The 15,910-nt window shown below is 38.2% G+C and overlaps 1 pseudogene; it reads left to right on the top strand.

Annotated features, from left to right (window-relative positions):
- The first annotated feature begins 6,096 nt into the window (after positions 1 to 6,096).
- Positions 6,097 to 15,910, top strand: part of LOC122135813 — a 30,741-nt pseudogene continuing 20,927 nt past the window's right edge.

Raw genomic sequence — 15,910 nt, 5'->3', positions numbered from 1 at the left:
CAATACTACAATGAGAAATAAAAGGTATGCCTTTCTTCTTTGCGTGAAACATCTGGTCAAGCATCAATATTCCCACATACTGACGTAGAGATGTGGGGGCATTTTAGAACAAGCTGTTTCAGTGGGCGTTGACGAGTGTTAACTTTTATAAAGAATATGTCTTTGGATTTGAGACTTTAGTCTTTGCAACTTCACAGATCTTCTTTATGCACCAAGAACTTGTAACACTCCAAAGAGAAAGGAAAATTTTGAAATTGCATCATATGACCCCTTTAAAGTGTTTCTGTGCGTTTGAGTGAGGTTACCATTGTGCTGAAAAGTAGAGCCTGTGCTTCAGTCTAGCAGAAGAACAGGAACTGTTGATGCTTTGTTTGTGTGTTGTTTTTTTCTGCTGTTTTTTGATTAACTTCTAGAAATCCTTTGTTTGACCTGTTAACTATCACCACCCCACAGGACGCCCTACGTTTACTTCACTAAATCCTTAATCTAATCATGATAAACTATATATCGTGGAAAGGTTTAAGACTCCGAAGTAGATATTTTGACCCAATGTTTTTTTTATATTTTTTTATTATTATTATGTAGGAAAAGTAATAGATTAATTTATGACAAGAGTGCACCCCTTTAAAAAATCTACATCATAACAGAGTTCTGACCTTGTCAAAAAAAGTCTTCTTCGTTGCCGTTTTCCCTCTGTCACACTTTAGAAATAATCAGAAATGATATATCAACTGAAAACTTAAAATCTCAAATTCATCCTTTTAAACCCATTTTAAAAACCAGACATTGCATTACCACGAAATGGTACATCAATATCATGTTTATGTAAAATGTTTTTGTTCATGAATTATAAACATTTTTGTTTGGAAAGTGCACTTTCAATCTATGTTCAAAATGTGAGTGACAGTTAAGGAGGGGGTTAACAATGGACTTGTCTGCTATTCATAATTAATAAATAAAGAACATTTCTGTTAAAGTTTTTTTTGCACTTTGTTTAAATTAGGATATTTTACATTAATTTTAGGGTTTTTGTTTGGCAGCCGTAGCTGACAGTCTTGACTGGTTTCCCTTGTTTATGCCTTTTTTTTCCAGAGGTGGGACTCTTCAAGTCACAAGCAAGTCTTTAAGTCATATCCCAAGTCCTCAAAGAGTTAAAGTTAATGAGATAATTAGTTGACTAATTAAATGATGATTGTGCATTGGTGATGAACACCTGCTGTTATTGAGAATTACAGAGGATCAGATGTTGATGTTTTATTGGTTAAAATTGGTACCACCATCATGGGAGATCAGTGTTTGCTTAAGTTGGGCTCTTGACCCCTTGACTCCAGTGATAGATATCTCTCTGTAGCAATGCATGAAGTGTTGTAAAGCAGGAAAGTCAATACTGTACAGCAATGCATAAACATTTGCTATAAAATAATATTGTAATTGCTTAAAAGCAAATTACTGGTGAATTAATAAAGGGGCGTCAAGAGCTGAGTAATGCAAACACTGAACTCCATGATGGTGGCATGATTTTAACCATAAACAGCAACATCTGATCCTCGGTAATTCTCAGAAACAGCAGGTGTTCATTATTAATGCACAATCATTCATTTAATTAGTCACTTAATTATCTCATTAACTTTAACTTTTTGAGGACTTGGTTATATGGACTTGAAGACTTGCATGTGACTTGATAAGTCCCACCCTGGTTGACACCCCTGTCAATTGTGTGTTCCAGATTCTTTTTCCAGATTCTTTTGTTTCCACAACGTTTTCAGAGCTGTACAAAATATGTTTCCTCACTCACAAGCTAACGTACATAGGAGAACAACAGAGCATGGTCACGACCATCTGAGAAGAAATCAAATGCACCATGTAAGCAGAGAGTTTAGGACATTATTACGTTTGTCAGATTACATACGGTTCACAAATTGTTTTATGTTTTGAAAGGAGTTTGGAAGTTAGATAATTTCCATGTCATTATCAGTCTGCAGATTAATACCAATGTGCCTTACTATTACTACCGGCTTAGTTGTACTTTGGACATGTGTTCTGTTTTGGAGTAAGTTTAATAGAGACATTTAAAAGCAGATGGTAAACATAATGATCAAAAAAGAAGCATTTTATGTTCTGCCTAAAAATTAACAATAACATTAATAAGATGCTTAATTTCTGTGTGATGGTGGCATTTAAACACTCAATTTGAATTCAGGCAGTATATTGTTATTAATATAAAGATCCAATTGAATTCGCTAAATCAGAATTTAAGCCATCAGTAGCCAACACAAGGAGCATAATTTGAATGTGTACGCAACCATAATAAGATAGTACAAGTAAACACTGTGCTCATTGAATTGCGTGGTTTTAAAAGGTAAATACAGTGTTTAGCTACGGTAAATCTGACTGAAGCTGTACACTGTAAAAAATAATACACTATATTTACTTTAATAAAATTGTGTCAACAGATTACAAGCTAATTAATTAACTTAACCTATAACACATAGAATTAATTAAAATTATCAAATGAGATGCTTATACAAGGCAAACCATTCCCCCAAAAATTTAGTTAAAATAACATGAAAAAAATTAATTAAAATGTACACAACAAATATTGATTTCAGTGGCAAAAAAAAAAAAAAAAAAAAAAAAAAAAAACCATTATGCTAAAAAATACTGTTATGCGATGCCAGCCAGTAGTTGGCAATCAAGAAACAGCCCTGGTGAAAACCATATGTACATGCACAATGAAGGACATCAACCTTGGTTTAGCAAATGCACATTTTTGTTACTTTACATGGATATGCATACGGCATCATGTCTCAAGAATGCTTGTGGTCTTCAGTGCCGCGCCCAACAACAGAGTTATTGAAGACACCTCAGTGAACAAGACAGAATCACTGAGGGAGAAATCGCAATGTATTGTGTTAGCCATTATAGTGGGTCGAGTGTTGGGCGGTTTAAATGTAGTGCTCTTGAACCCTTAACTTTTGTAACATACTCATTTTTGTAATGGCCAGGTTGTAACTGAGGTTATAATACCGCTGAATCAAGCTAAGCGCAAAAGTGATCAGGTAATCACACGAAGATTGTTTTATGGTTTTACATAGTCATCATTTGAACCTGAAATATCCTGAACTCATTTAGAGACTGATCTGTTTTAGATTGTGATTTCAACAATAAAACCCCATTGAATTTTTCGTGAGATAAATACCAGAGGTCGGAAAATATTCCTGATTAAATAAAAAATGGGTGAGGTTCTTTCCTTTAGACGCGCAGTGACATCAAGAACCAGCGTATGAATCTCAAGAATGGTGACAAACAGCATATTCAGATAAACAGAATCAATTGTGAGCAAGAAATATTTTTTGTTTAAACTTTACTTTACTTTTTTGTGCTATTTTACTCATTTTGAATGTAATTTATAAGCTACAATACTCCGTTTGATAAATTTATTAAATGAATTCTTATTAGTTAAATTGTAATTAATAATAGTGCTTGGTAATCTAGCTTGAACACAATTGTATAAGTAAAGTATAGTGGTAGACACTTTGTATTTACATGATTTTCATATACTTTTGCACTTTTTGAAACAGTTTGAGTATGTTTTGTTTGTTTGTTTTTCTCAGGCTATTAATTGCATTACCAGAATTGGGGGTCAGTTATTGTTACTCTAAATATTAGAAAATCCTGAGATTATTTCTGTTTAGCACACGGCTTTTGCAGGTGTGCCAAACAGATGGAGCACAAGGGAATAGTGTAATGAATACTTTGCCTAATTAATTTTTTTTTTCTTGTTGGACATTAAATGTGCATGTAAAGGAATCTGTTTTCTGAAGTTAGGGGGAATTGATTAGTCCACTACAAAACTCCAAGCAGGAAGTGTGACAGGAGACCAGATGATTGTTGGCTTCCCCCACTTTATATTGTGTCCCTATAACCTGTGTACTTATATAGTCCAATCTGTGTAAGTACACATTGGTACATAGTATTTACAGCTGTTATAATATTCTGGTAACTCACCACATGTAACAACCCTCAGGATGGTTTTTGTAAGTACAAAATGTGTAACAGTGGTCATTGGTACCACACAACCCCTTTTTTTTTTTTCACGTTCACTAAGTACTTGTGTACCCAAAATTATTTATATTTATTTTATATTTTGTAAGAAAAAAATATGATAATAGTACTTGGAAACCATTTAAATCCAGGTGGGTGAAAATGGGTGACACTGTACACTGTAAAAACATGCTGTAAAAAACAACGACATATTCTGACAGGTAACACACTGCTGGTTTCATGAAAAACAGTAAAAAAAAATCCCGTAGAAAAAAATGCATTCCTGGGGATATATTTGTTTTGTAAGTCGAGAAAGTAGACATCTGCAGTACTGTGAAGTTATCAGCGCTCAGAGTCGAACACTCAGAGACTGTGGTTTCAAATCACACCCTAACACCAGTACTTCCCAAACCTGTCCTGGAGGCCCCCCCTGAAAGCACCTTTTGTATGTCTCCTTCTCTTATATAACAAGCCCCTGATTCCCACTCATCAGCGTCGGTTAAGTAGAGACTGCAAGACAGAGGTGGGACTTTTAAAGTCAAAAAGCAAAAGATCTTTCAGTATCATATCCCATATGGTCTTCTCAAAGATGTTACAGTTAATAGAGATAATTACGGTTTTGCACTATGATTACTACATGATCGAGATACGAAGCATTGCATTAGTGATGTAGCCCACCTGCTGTTAACCAATCAACATCATTGAAAGAAAAGAGCAAACACAAGAACTACATCTGACATTAGCGCACCACACAAAGCCTTGGATTAAATCGACTGAAAGAAAATATAAACAGTAAAAGTACAAGCAACAAGACACATCGTATCACATGTCATCGGATAGCGAGTGTCTTACACCTCACGCCACCAAATAAATATTGTGGTGTCAAGGTTTGCTTTAGGTAGTCCCTCTTGCAACCGCTTTGTCCACCCTAACTTCAGTGCGAATTACGACCTTTTCAAGGCTGTTTGCAACAAGATTCAGTTGGAGATAAAACGCCTGCGGCTCAATAATTATGTTGGCATTGTACTGAAGCAAAATCCTTGAAACTAGCAGATAAGGTGTTAGCACTTTCCGGCCCAGAGAACTCATATGAAGAGGCGAACATCATACTAGTGATTTTGATTTTTGGTTTATGAAACGACCTTCAGCATAACCCACCCCACAACGATTGAACAAAAGTCCCAACTAAAACAGCAATGCCTACTGTAATGCACACACCATATTGACAAGGAAAAACCAAAGAACTGATGGTTGTCCTCAGGCTTTTTAGACCATGAGAACGACTGTATCTATCATATGATCCTCAACAGTGGTCGCGGTGTCAATTGTAAGGAATTATTCATAACTTGCCAAGTGCAGTACAGGACACAGAGAGTTTTATCCTGTGGTATCCAAGGAGATCAATACTTTTACATTGCACAGTGAGAAGCGATATTTATCTGTTTTTTTATGCAGAAATAATAATAAACAAGTTGGATCTGATTACAATCAAAAACTAACGGTCTGTATCTATATGGCTAGGTTTTGGGCATAATCATGTGTCCTCGCATCTTAAGCATTGCATGGATCAGAACAGAAAGTGGTATAAGACTTAGGTCTGCATTGAGTCTTCTTCAAGCCATTAATTCAGCAATGCAACAACTTGTAATTGTAAATTTAAAGAGCAAATTGCTTTGAGATTAAGGTATAATAGGGTCAAGAGCTCAAGTGGATTGCAAACAACTGATTCCTCCACTGATTGGTGCGGCACTGCTGATTTTAATCCAATCATTAAAAAAGCACAATCATGAATGATCCTCTTTGTATTTCAGGAATACAGCAGGTGTTCTCACTAAGCACAATCATCATTTAATTAGTCATTAATATATTCATTAACTTTAATCTTCTGAAGGCACTTGGATAGGACGAAAGACTTGCATGTGAATTGAAAGTCCCACCTCTGGTAATTATCAGAAAGTTGTGTGTTACCAAATATGCACAGGAAAATTTTGCACATGGAAATAAATGTAATTCGTGGATGCTGAATGATATCTTGGTTCTCTCTCAGGCTATATGGGCATTGAATGGTGGGATCCCACATCAAACAATTTCAACCCCAGACCTAAACCAGTTCCTCGCAATAACAGTTCATCAATAATATCAGCGTTTGACATGGGGAATCAGTGATGAGGAGTGGCCTCAAAGGCTACAGAAGGCTATTGACTGGCCTATCCCAGATCAAGAAATCACTCATCTGAGTCAGAGCACAAGTCCAGTCCACTCAGCTTTCTCTCTATTGTGGGACTCAAAGAGAGTTACAAAGTGGGAGAAAAGATCTCTGTTATTATCACAGCCAAGAGACCACAATAAGAACCTGAAAAAAGATATGGAGGGGGATTGAGTTTGTATTCAAGCAAAACTTGTCAATGCTAATAGCTAAGCGATTCTAAATGTTGTGTTGAGAAAAGAAAAAAATGAACACCTTAATATTAATCATCAATATAGAGACATTGTCATTGTACGTGTTTCAGTTGGGACAGTTGTATTGCAAATATACATGTATATGCTTGCGTTGATAAAGCTTTTTAAAAGGATTTACAACATGCTATTCGTTTTCTGCATTACAGTTATTCTTTTATACATTTATCTACAAAGGCGATGGGGGTTCACGGGGAAGTGGTGGATCATCCGTGATGGAACTTGACTCCTGTTTCTCTTCTTCTTGCCGTGTGAAGGCTCAGTCACAAGTTTTTGTTTTGAAAACTTATAGAGCACTCCTAGCGAGGGGTTGTGCAGATGATTCTTAAAAATACAGGGTAGTCTTCATTGCCCCGCACCCACTTTCCAGTGTCTCACTTTGAAGGCCCAGGACCCACAAAGAAACCCGGATCCATTGAAGTAGGATAAATGTAGATCTGGAAGTGGGGGTGCAGATGGACGTCTTGAGGAAAGACGAATGCTGGGCTGAGGCATAAGGACATAAAGAACAGGGACGGCGTTGTTGTGGCAGTGTGAGGAGACAGAAGCAACTTTCATGTGACAAACTGGTTCGTCACTCCAGGCGTACGTTGGAAACAACCATTTAACTCTTTTCGAGCAGCCGTCGGTTCTTTACCAAGTACTAATTCAAAATTAATTTCAGAATAATCGATAGAATTTTTAAAAAACAAACAAACAGAAAAATTTGACAAAACCGCTCGGTCTCTCTCTACAGAAGATTGGACCAAGGTTGCTATTAAAAGGAGACATAAAAAAATCATAAATATTCCGTGCCCCAGCACTGCACACATGGTAAGTTTACATAATTATCTCTGTACATTTCTGACCATGCCTTACCTATTTTTTACAAAAGAGAAATAACCTAATGGCTTCATTCATATTATATTAGAGATATATATATATAATATATATCTATATATAGATATAAGAATATATCCATTTAGTGCAATAATCCGATTTCAGACACGACACTAAGCGAATTTGGAGGAGAGATGGAATGTGCTGGAGCACGAATCCGTGAAGTCTCGGCGCACTACACATGTCAGAGCACTGCGCCGCATAGCACATGTAGTTAAAGCATTGCTTGCTTCCCTTTTTTTCGTTATTTTCGTAGACTCCTGTTAACAACCGGAACACGGGGGGGGGGGGGGGTTTTTTTCCACAAAGTACCCTCTAACTGTTTGCGAAAGCATATGTCTTGATGTAAACCACTTAAGTTTTTCCACACATCTGCACTTACGTCTTTAAGTTGCATTCAATTCAACGTGCTGATTGAGGCATCTACGTGAGAAAAGCTGCCGGTTAAACAAACGAACGACTGGAAGCAGCCAAGGCACCCCAAGACCATACTGACAACGGACACCTAGCTACACCCCGCCTTTGACTCCTTCACACAAGCCAGACTCTGGTCGTAATGGCTGACTACCACCGTAAGCTGCCAGCGCACAACCACGCAAGCACCCAAGACTGCCCCTTATTAGCATAAGCGCAGACGTGAAAGAGATGCGGGGCCGCGCGGTTTCCTGGATGCTAGGCATCCATAAGCGCTGTTACCGCTATGTAGTGGTTGAGACGTTATTGACTTCTTATAGTTAGTCACCGCTGTCTTATCCTTCATACAGTGTAGGGACTCATTAATATGGTGACAACTGGCTGTGCCTAACGGGAGTTGTATAACTGGTTTGTTTGATTTACAAATAAAACGGTCCATTGCCCACCAGGACCCATGGGTGTTTTGACATAATGATATGTGTAAGATCAAGACTTTCCATAATCACTTTGGATAGAAGCATAGGATTATTTCTTGTACAACGCAAACTCACCGCATATGGAGACAGTCTATCCCACAGCACAATCATGAACCTCAACAACTTGACATGACAACGAGTGGATGACGAAATGCAGGATCTGTACGGTGAGAGAAGGGAAAAAAGCACGGCACCTGCTTGCCAGCATGCGCGACAGTAATTTAGTGTAGTTTTTAATGGTCTACCACTGAATGAGGTAAGTATGCTAGTTATTGATGTCTGTGTGCACCCATGGCTCCCATGCATGCTCTGCTGGACTTTTTTTTTTAAGTACTAGCACCAAGATAATGTGAGGTATCATATGCTTGTTATTGAATCACTGGCTGGACTATTTAAAAAAAAAAAAAAAAAATAACAATCCCGCTCTAATATAATACAAAGCCTATTTCAGCAACTCATTAGAAACAGACAACATTCCATATTGATTCATATCATACCAAGCGACATTACCAAAACCACACTTAGGTTGCAGGTTGAGGATTGATCGCTACGATAATCGTCTAGGTCCTGATAAGGCAAACGTATAAGTTGGCGCTTGGGAGGGTGTAATAACAAGCCGTTTTTGTGTCGCTGGTTTTTTTTTTTGTGTTTTTTGGTTTGTGTTGGATACAAACGCTAGAGGCCGGTAGCTTTACTTCTGTTCTTTGAAGTTACGACACAAAATGTATGATTGTATAAACCCCACATTATACTGGGTTACTACTATCGTCACACATGAGAAAAAACTAAGACAGATATCGAACCATTGTGTGACTTCAAAATGGTGAAACAAAGTATCAATCAACATTCGAAACCTAGTTCAGGTCTCAATAAGAATTTTCTGTATACGTCTGAACAGAAATAAGTCACGAGTCTGGTTATTAAATAAGGTGGAGCTGGTGATGCTGTTTGTGGGGTTGTTTGGTTATCAGATCTGAGAGCTTTAATGGGTATTATGTCAGCTGATTTCATCTACGGTCTGTGTCTAAAAGTCAGTTGTAGTTCTTCTTGTTCGCTTTACTTCAGTAGATAAGGGTTTGTAACAGCAGCTGTTCATCACTTAATTCAACAACTTATCAACTCCAATTAATCATTCTAATAACTTAATTGCACTGTATAAGCTTCCTTTTTCTGAAACTCCAGTCTAGAAATAAGTTCAGATCAGTAATCATAACGGTATAGTTTCTGATAAAACTTGTAAATGGTTTAGGGCAATACATGTTTCCTCACTGGTTTTGACGATTTAACATAAGATGTATGGGAGGGCGGTAATACTTTCCTCTGAAGTCCGTTAAAAGAAAAGTTCAGACTTTTCTTCAATTGTTCTGTTTGTAAACAGCAGTGGGGTGTTTGTCGCCATCATGCTAAATGAGCAATTAATCACCGCAAGTAATGTCACGTTATTATTAATTGCAATGTATATCTTCTTTTCATTGAACGCAACTGAATCTAGTTGAGGTACTACTCACCACAACTCATTAGTTTTAAAACTTAAATAAGGGGTTTAATGCCAATCGGTGTGTTTTCCCAGAACGGTTTTATTGAAGTAAACCGGTTAACTTGTCAGGTTTTTAAGGATAATATGTTTACACAGACGTGTTTGAGATATGAGTGTACCTTGTCGGGTTTTACTAGTGAGGGTGTTGCATATCTAAATAAAGATATATTGTTGACATGGTTCCTGCATATATGACCATATAAAATCTCATATATTGTTAAAACCTGTATACCAATTTTACTATGGGAAGATTTTTATACCTGTTATGAAAAAGATATCTTCATCTATAAATAGATGCCACGTTTATTATGTCATATAGTACAGGTGTCTCAGGGCTTCTTTTGCTTTTTTTTTTTTTCCAAAGAGTAAATGGTTCTAAAACATACACAGACACACAATAGCAGAGGAAGGGATTCATCTGAAATCCAATGTGTTTCAAAAGAATTCACATACAGTGGGTATGGAAAGTATTCAGATCCCCTTAAATGTTTCACACTCTTTGTTATCTTGCCGCCATTTGCTGAAATCATTTAAGTCATTTTGTTTCCGCAGTAATGTACACAACAGCAACCCTTATTGAGCAGGAAAAAACAGAATTGTTTGCCATTTTTTCCAGATGTATTAACAAAATATAAACTGAAATATCAACATGGCGTCCGCGCAGATAGGTATGTCAGATCCTTTGCGTGTGGATACACTTCCTATAGTTTAACTCAGGGCTGTCATAGTAGGTGAGTTCGCGCGATCATCGCTGGTCGGCTTGAGAGGTTATACACCTCATTTGGCAAGCAGCGTGTTTGATAGGTACTGATTGGACTGATTAGGACGCCACACCACTGTCTATATAAGCCCTTACGCGCACAGTGCATGCAGAGCAAAGCATGAGAATCATGATAGTCAAGGGCAACTGCCTGAAGAGCTCAGAGACAGAAGATTGTGGCAAGGCACAGATCTGGCGAAAGGTTACAAAAAAAAAAAAAAAAAAAAAAAGATTCAGCTGCAATTAAGGTTCCTAAGAGCACAGTGCCTCCATAATCCTTAAATGGAAGACCGTTTGGGATGACCAGAACCCTTCCTTAGAGCTGGCCGGTAATGGCCAACCCCGCTGAAGCATCGGGGCGAGAAGGTCTTAGGTGAAGAGAAGGTAAAGAAGAACCCAAAGATCACTGTGGCTGAGCTCCAGAGATGCAGGTCGGGAGATGAGAGAAAGTTGCTTAGAAAGTCAATTCTCTGGTCTGATGATGAGCTCAAGATAGAACTTTTAGGCATTAATGCTGGCTGTATGTGTGGAGAAAACCAGGCACTGCTCATCACGTGTCCAATACAGTCCCAAAAATTGAAGCATGGTGGTGGCAGCATCATGCTGTGGGGGTGTTTTTCAGCTGCAGGGACAGGGACACTGGTTGCAATCGAGGGAAAGATGAATGTGGCCAAGTACAGGAGATATACCTGGACGAAAACCTTCTCCAGAGAGTGCTCAGGACCTCAGACTGGGCCCAAGGTTCACCTTCCAACAAGACAATGACCCTAAGCACACAGCTAAAATAACGGAAAGGAGTGGCTTCTCACAACAACTCCGTGACTTGTTCTTGAATGGCCCAGCCAGAGCCCTGACTTAAACCCAATTGAGCATCTCTGGAGAGACCTGAACTGGCTGTCCACCAATGTTTAATCATCCAACCTGACAGAACTGGAGGAGGATCTGCAAGGAGGAATGGCAGAGGATCCCCAAATCCAGGTGTGAAAAACTTGTTGCATCTTTCCCAAAAAGACTCTAATAGGCTGTATTAGATCAAAGGGGTGCTTCTACTAAATACTGAGCAAAGGGGTCTGAATACTTAGGGACCATGTGATATTTCAGTTTTCTTTTTTAATAAATGTGCAAAAATCGTCAACAATTCTGTGTTTTTCTGTCAATATGGGGTGCTGTGTGTACATTAATGAGGAAAAAAAATTAACTTAAAATGATTTTATGCAAAATGGCTGCAATCCTATAAAGCAAAGAGTGTAGAAAAAAAATTTAAGGGGGTCTGAATACTTTCCTTTACCCACTGAAGCTACAAAACCTTTCAGTGTGGATGTTTGTTGCTTTAGGAACAATGGAGAAATGCAGGTCTGGATCATGACAACACCGGTTCTACTGCGGGTTTTTTATTGGAAAGATGTCTGGAAGTCTTTTGTATGCAACACTCGACAGTTCAGTCCCTGCACAAATGGCAAATCTGTCTTAAAAACAAGATTGTCTATTTGATGGGAGGGACTCCACCACAAGGGCAGTGGTTCGAGTTCTTAGAAATAAAAGTGCCAGGCAAACGTATGACTCAGTTTTCAATGTTCAATTTAAGACTCGATAGCATGAATGTATAACAAATGGATGGGCGCGAACAATAGCAGTGCGGGACTGAAGAAAAATGAGTAATCATACAGCGGCCCCACCAAGGATAATAATGGACCTAAGGGAACTTCAGATTTATCATAGAATATATTGAAGAGACTGCGCCTTGAGATGACAGCAAGGGAAGATACATCCCAAAAATTGCGTGCAATTGTTCAGGCAAGGCTCTGGACCCCAAATGTCTGGGTCACAAAAAATGGCTATAAAAAGCCGCAGGTCAGTTCTGTCAAAAAACAGTCGATCTTGTGCAGGATCGGCAGTGACTTGTCTGTTTATACGGGTTTACAACTCGATAATGCAATTACATTAAGAACTCGTATATCATCAGGGCAGGACGTTGACCAATTTAAAATTGGTCATTTACTTACAAACACTTTATCGTAATCGTTCAAGCAACGATTATATTATTGTTTCACATCTCTGATTAGCATAAAAACACGGACCTCCACCCCATCTGGAGGATGGTAGCCCACTGATGGCTGTGGAGCCCCCCCCCCTGCAAAAATAATCTCATTGTTCACTGGAGGTTACCATGGTGTTTCCTTTGAACGATTTTGTAAAGTTATGCCTATCAGAGGACATGATTTTACGAGCAGTATTCCTTACATTACACAGCATATGATTCATAGATATAGAATAGCCGGTGTGGCGCTCATGCAGGTCGTTGTCCCTTCACATACTGTGCTCGACCTGGTTTTGTCAACCCCCGATAACTGTTAACCGTATATGCAAGTGGCCATTAACTGCCAGTCTGTTGTTGAAACTGCTGAGGTTCGTAGCTCCAGAGACCACCGTCTCACAGTCAAGTCTGGGAAACACTTGCTGGTCTAAAGGTACACTTGCTCACATTTCCAATCCTACAGGGTTTTAATCACATTTGGAAGGTGTAGTTTGGTACGGTACTTTGTTGGTACATGAAATTCTAGTGGTCGGCGGAAACTAGACAGAGAAGAATCAGTCAATAAGTGCAGAAAATAATACCGTGTACCTACGGTGACGCTGAGATTAGCGTGTTTTTTATGCTGAAATATAATCGAAAGTTAGTTTGATTACAATCAAAATACTTTCGTGTTCTATATGTCCACTTTTTTTCTAACGACCCTGTGAAAAAAAGTGGCGGCTATAATAAGTTCCGTGAATGAATTTTTTTATTTTTAGTCTAGATCTACGTTGACACACAAGACAGTCAAGATCCAGCATAGAATCTCAACAATGGGTGGCAATCAACAAAAGGTTTCATGCTGCCATATGCATGCTGGGTAGGGGGGGGCGGACCATAGTAAACAACTCCCATCATGCACTGCGCAGTCTCTGACTACCTTACCCTCCCGCGTGTGCCCGTCCTGGGCCGCCCCTCCAAAAAAAATTGTCAAAAAGGTTTGATGGATTCATATGTATAAGGGTTCCCATGGTCTAAAACGCCTGACCTATAAAAAAGTCTCTTTCACAATATTAAACGCCTTATGTCGCAAGTAGGAGTAGATGCAGACCTGGATGGTTATTGAAGATGGTTGTTAAAAAAAAAACTGGTGAGCCAGATACTAGACAATCCGTTATACCAGATTAAAAGGCTCCATAATTTCAACACATAATTCCTATAAAAACCTAATTAAAAATCTTGTCCATGGAAAAAAAATAATAGTAATTTTAACATTACTTTTGAAAGTACCATTCAAATCTCCTGGATGGCGCGGGTTTATGACGTCATCACCACTTGGCAAGTTTAGGTCTTGATTTCTCAATAATCAAAAACAAATTACACTGTCTTTTTCGAGTGGATTACAAACGTCTTCTTAAACACGGTTAGTCGCACTAGCTGGTTCGTAAGGTTAAAGTCAAAAGTTTGTTTTTGTTAACATTAGCTGAAATGCCCTGTGAAATGAACTAAACAAGAAACAAACAACACAACCAGCTGATCGAGTATCATTACTACCAAAGTTTAATATAATACTGTATCAAATGCATTGCGCACGTTTTAATGTTAGTTAATACAGCAATGTCAAACAAATGGAACCTTATTGTAAAGTGTTTAACCGCGAAAACTGTTTTGCCTGAGAGAGAAAAAATATTCGTTGACAAGAAACAACTAACTTAATAAAGTTGCAAAAAAATAGTCAGAAGAGTTTAGTAACCTGTATGGTAAGGATGACAATAAGCAAACAGACACAGCTGTTAGCCACTAAAACATTTTATTAGCTTTCAGTTCACGTCGCTCACTTCTCAAGTAATCTAATATATATATATATATATATATATATCTTATAGATATATATATATTACATAATAATTATATTAATAGATATATAGATAGATTAGATAGATAGATAAACATTCAGTCATTCTGTAGTAGCCTCATCGGACCAGAATCACAGACACAACGTCTTTGTCTGCATAGAAAGCTCTAGTGAAGACCCCTTCTTTCCCAATGGCCTACCAGTATCTCCGAGCAAGCACACCTGCTGAGCTCCAACTCACTCTGTGTGTCTCCCTCCACATCTGGGACTGAACAGACTTCCAGGTCAATGATGATACCTACACGCAAGGAAAAAAGACTAATGTTGAGAAGATTCAAACAAAAAAGTAACCAATATAGTGAGAACTAACTATAAAATAAAAAAGAGACTGCAAGTAGTTGTCACTAGCCGAAGCGCAAGTGTCTGAGGTGAGTGTGCAATATGCAAATTCCTGCCCCGACCTTTCTCCATTGTATTATAATAATCATTGCTACTGCAGACTCTGCAACTGATAGTCCATTTTTGTAACCAAAAGATAAATTATGATTCCTGTTGCTGTTTTCTACAAGGGAAAAAAAAAAAAGAAATGGAATCACAAAATAAGGTGAGGCGCAACTCACTATATACATTAGGTGTCTACTTATTTTTGGTTTCAACATGTTTGAATTAACTTCAAAAGAGTGAATGTCTTTCGAGTGCACTTTGTGTTAATGGTCCAGTTGATGGCATGCTGATTCAATAGCAAAAGGGGAATTCTTGACACTAGACAGTACAGTCTATTGGCAGTTGCTTGTCTCCAATCTTCTAATGTTTGAGAATGTGTGCCTCTGAAGGAAAGTCAATGTCTTTCTCAGGTGTGTGTGGAGATATATGCAAGGTTGAATACAACACTACATCCAGAAGGACTGGTAATGAAGGGCTTCATCGAAGGCTGGTGCACTGGCACACGTCTATTCCATCTTCTGTAACACACAGCAGCTGAGCACTGCCTCCTATGCTTGCCACTTTTTTACAGTGCAAGTATCCACCTCAGCTGGTCTGGTAGGATACAGGGGTTGTAGCAGGGTCCCCCTACTGTAAAAAACAATGAGAAAAAAAATAATAATAATTAAAAAAAAAAAGAAATGCTTTTCAAAATTCATCAGAAGTCTGTTCCCACTCCTGTCTTTGGCGTCAGACAGTGTAGCTGCATCCACAGTGCAGATGTCTGCAAAAAAACTATTAGAAGCTAATGTATAAGGTCACAAGATACGATGCAATTCATGTTTCTTCGTTTACACTGGATAAATCTTACATTGTTTGCTAAAACTATGTTTTTTAATTTTTAACAGATGGACCTTAAAGGGTACTAAAGAATAAGAAATATTAACAGAAAAGATTTGAACCACCTTAAGTAAGTGGGGTGTTTTGTTGCACAGTACCATCCTCACCACAGAATTTCCATCCGTGCTTTCTCAGGTTGTTCCGGAGTAGT

This window comes from Cyprinus carpio, chromosome B1 (genome assembly GCF_018340385.1).
Source record: "Cyprinus carpio isolate SPL01 chromosome B1, ASM1834038v1, whole genome shotgun sequence".
Classification (NCBI taxonomy): Eukaryota; Metazoa; Chordata; class Actinopteri; order Cypriniformes; family Cyprinidae; genus Cyprinus; species Cyprinus carpio.
Note: the sequence above shows the minus strand (reverse complement) of the source record. Positions and strands in the feature narration are given on the sequence as shown.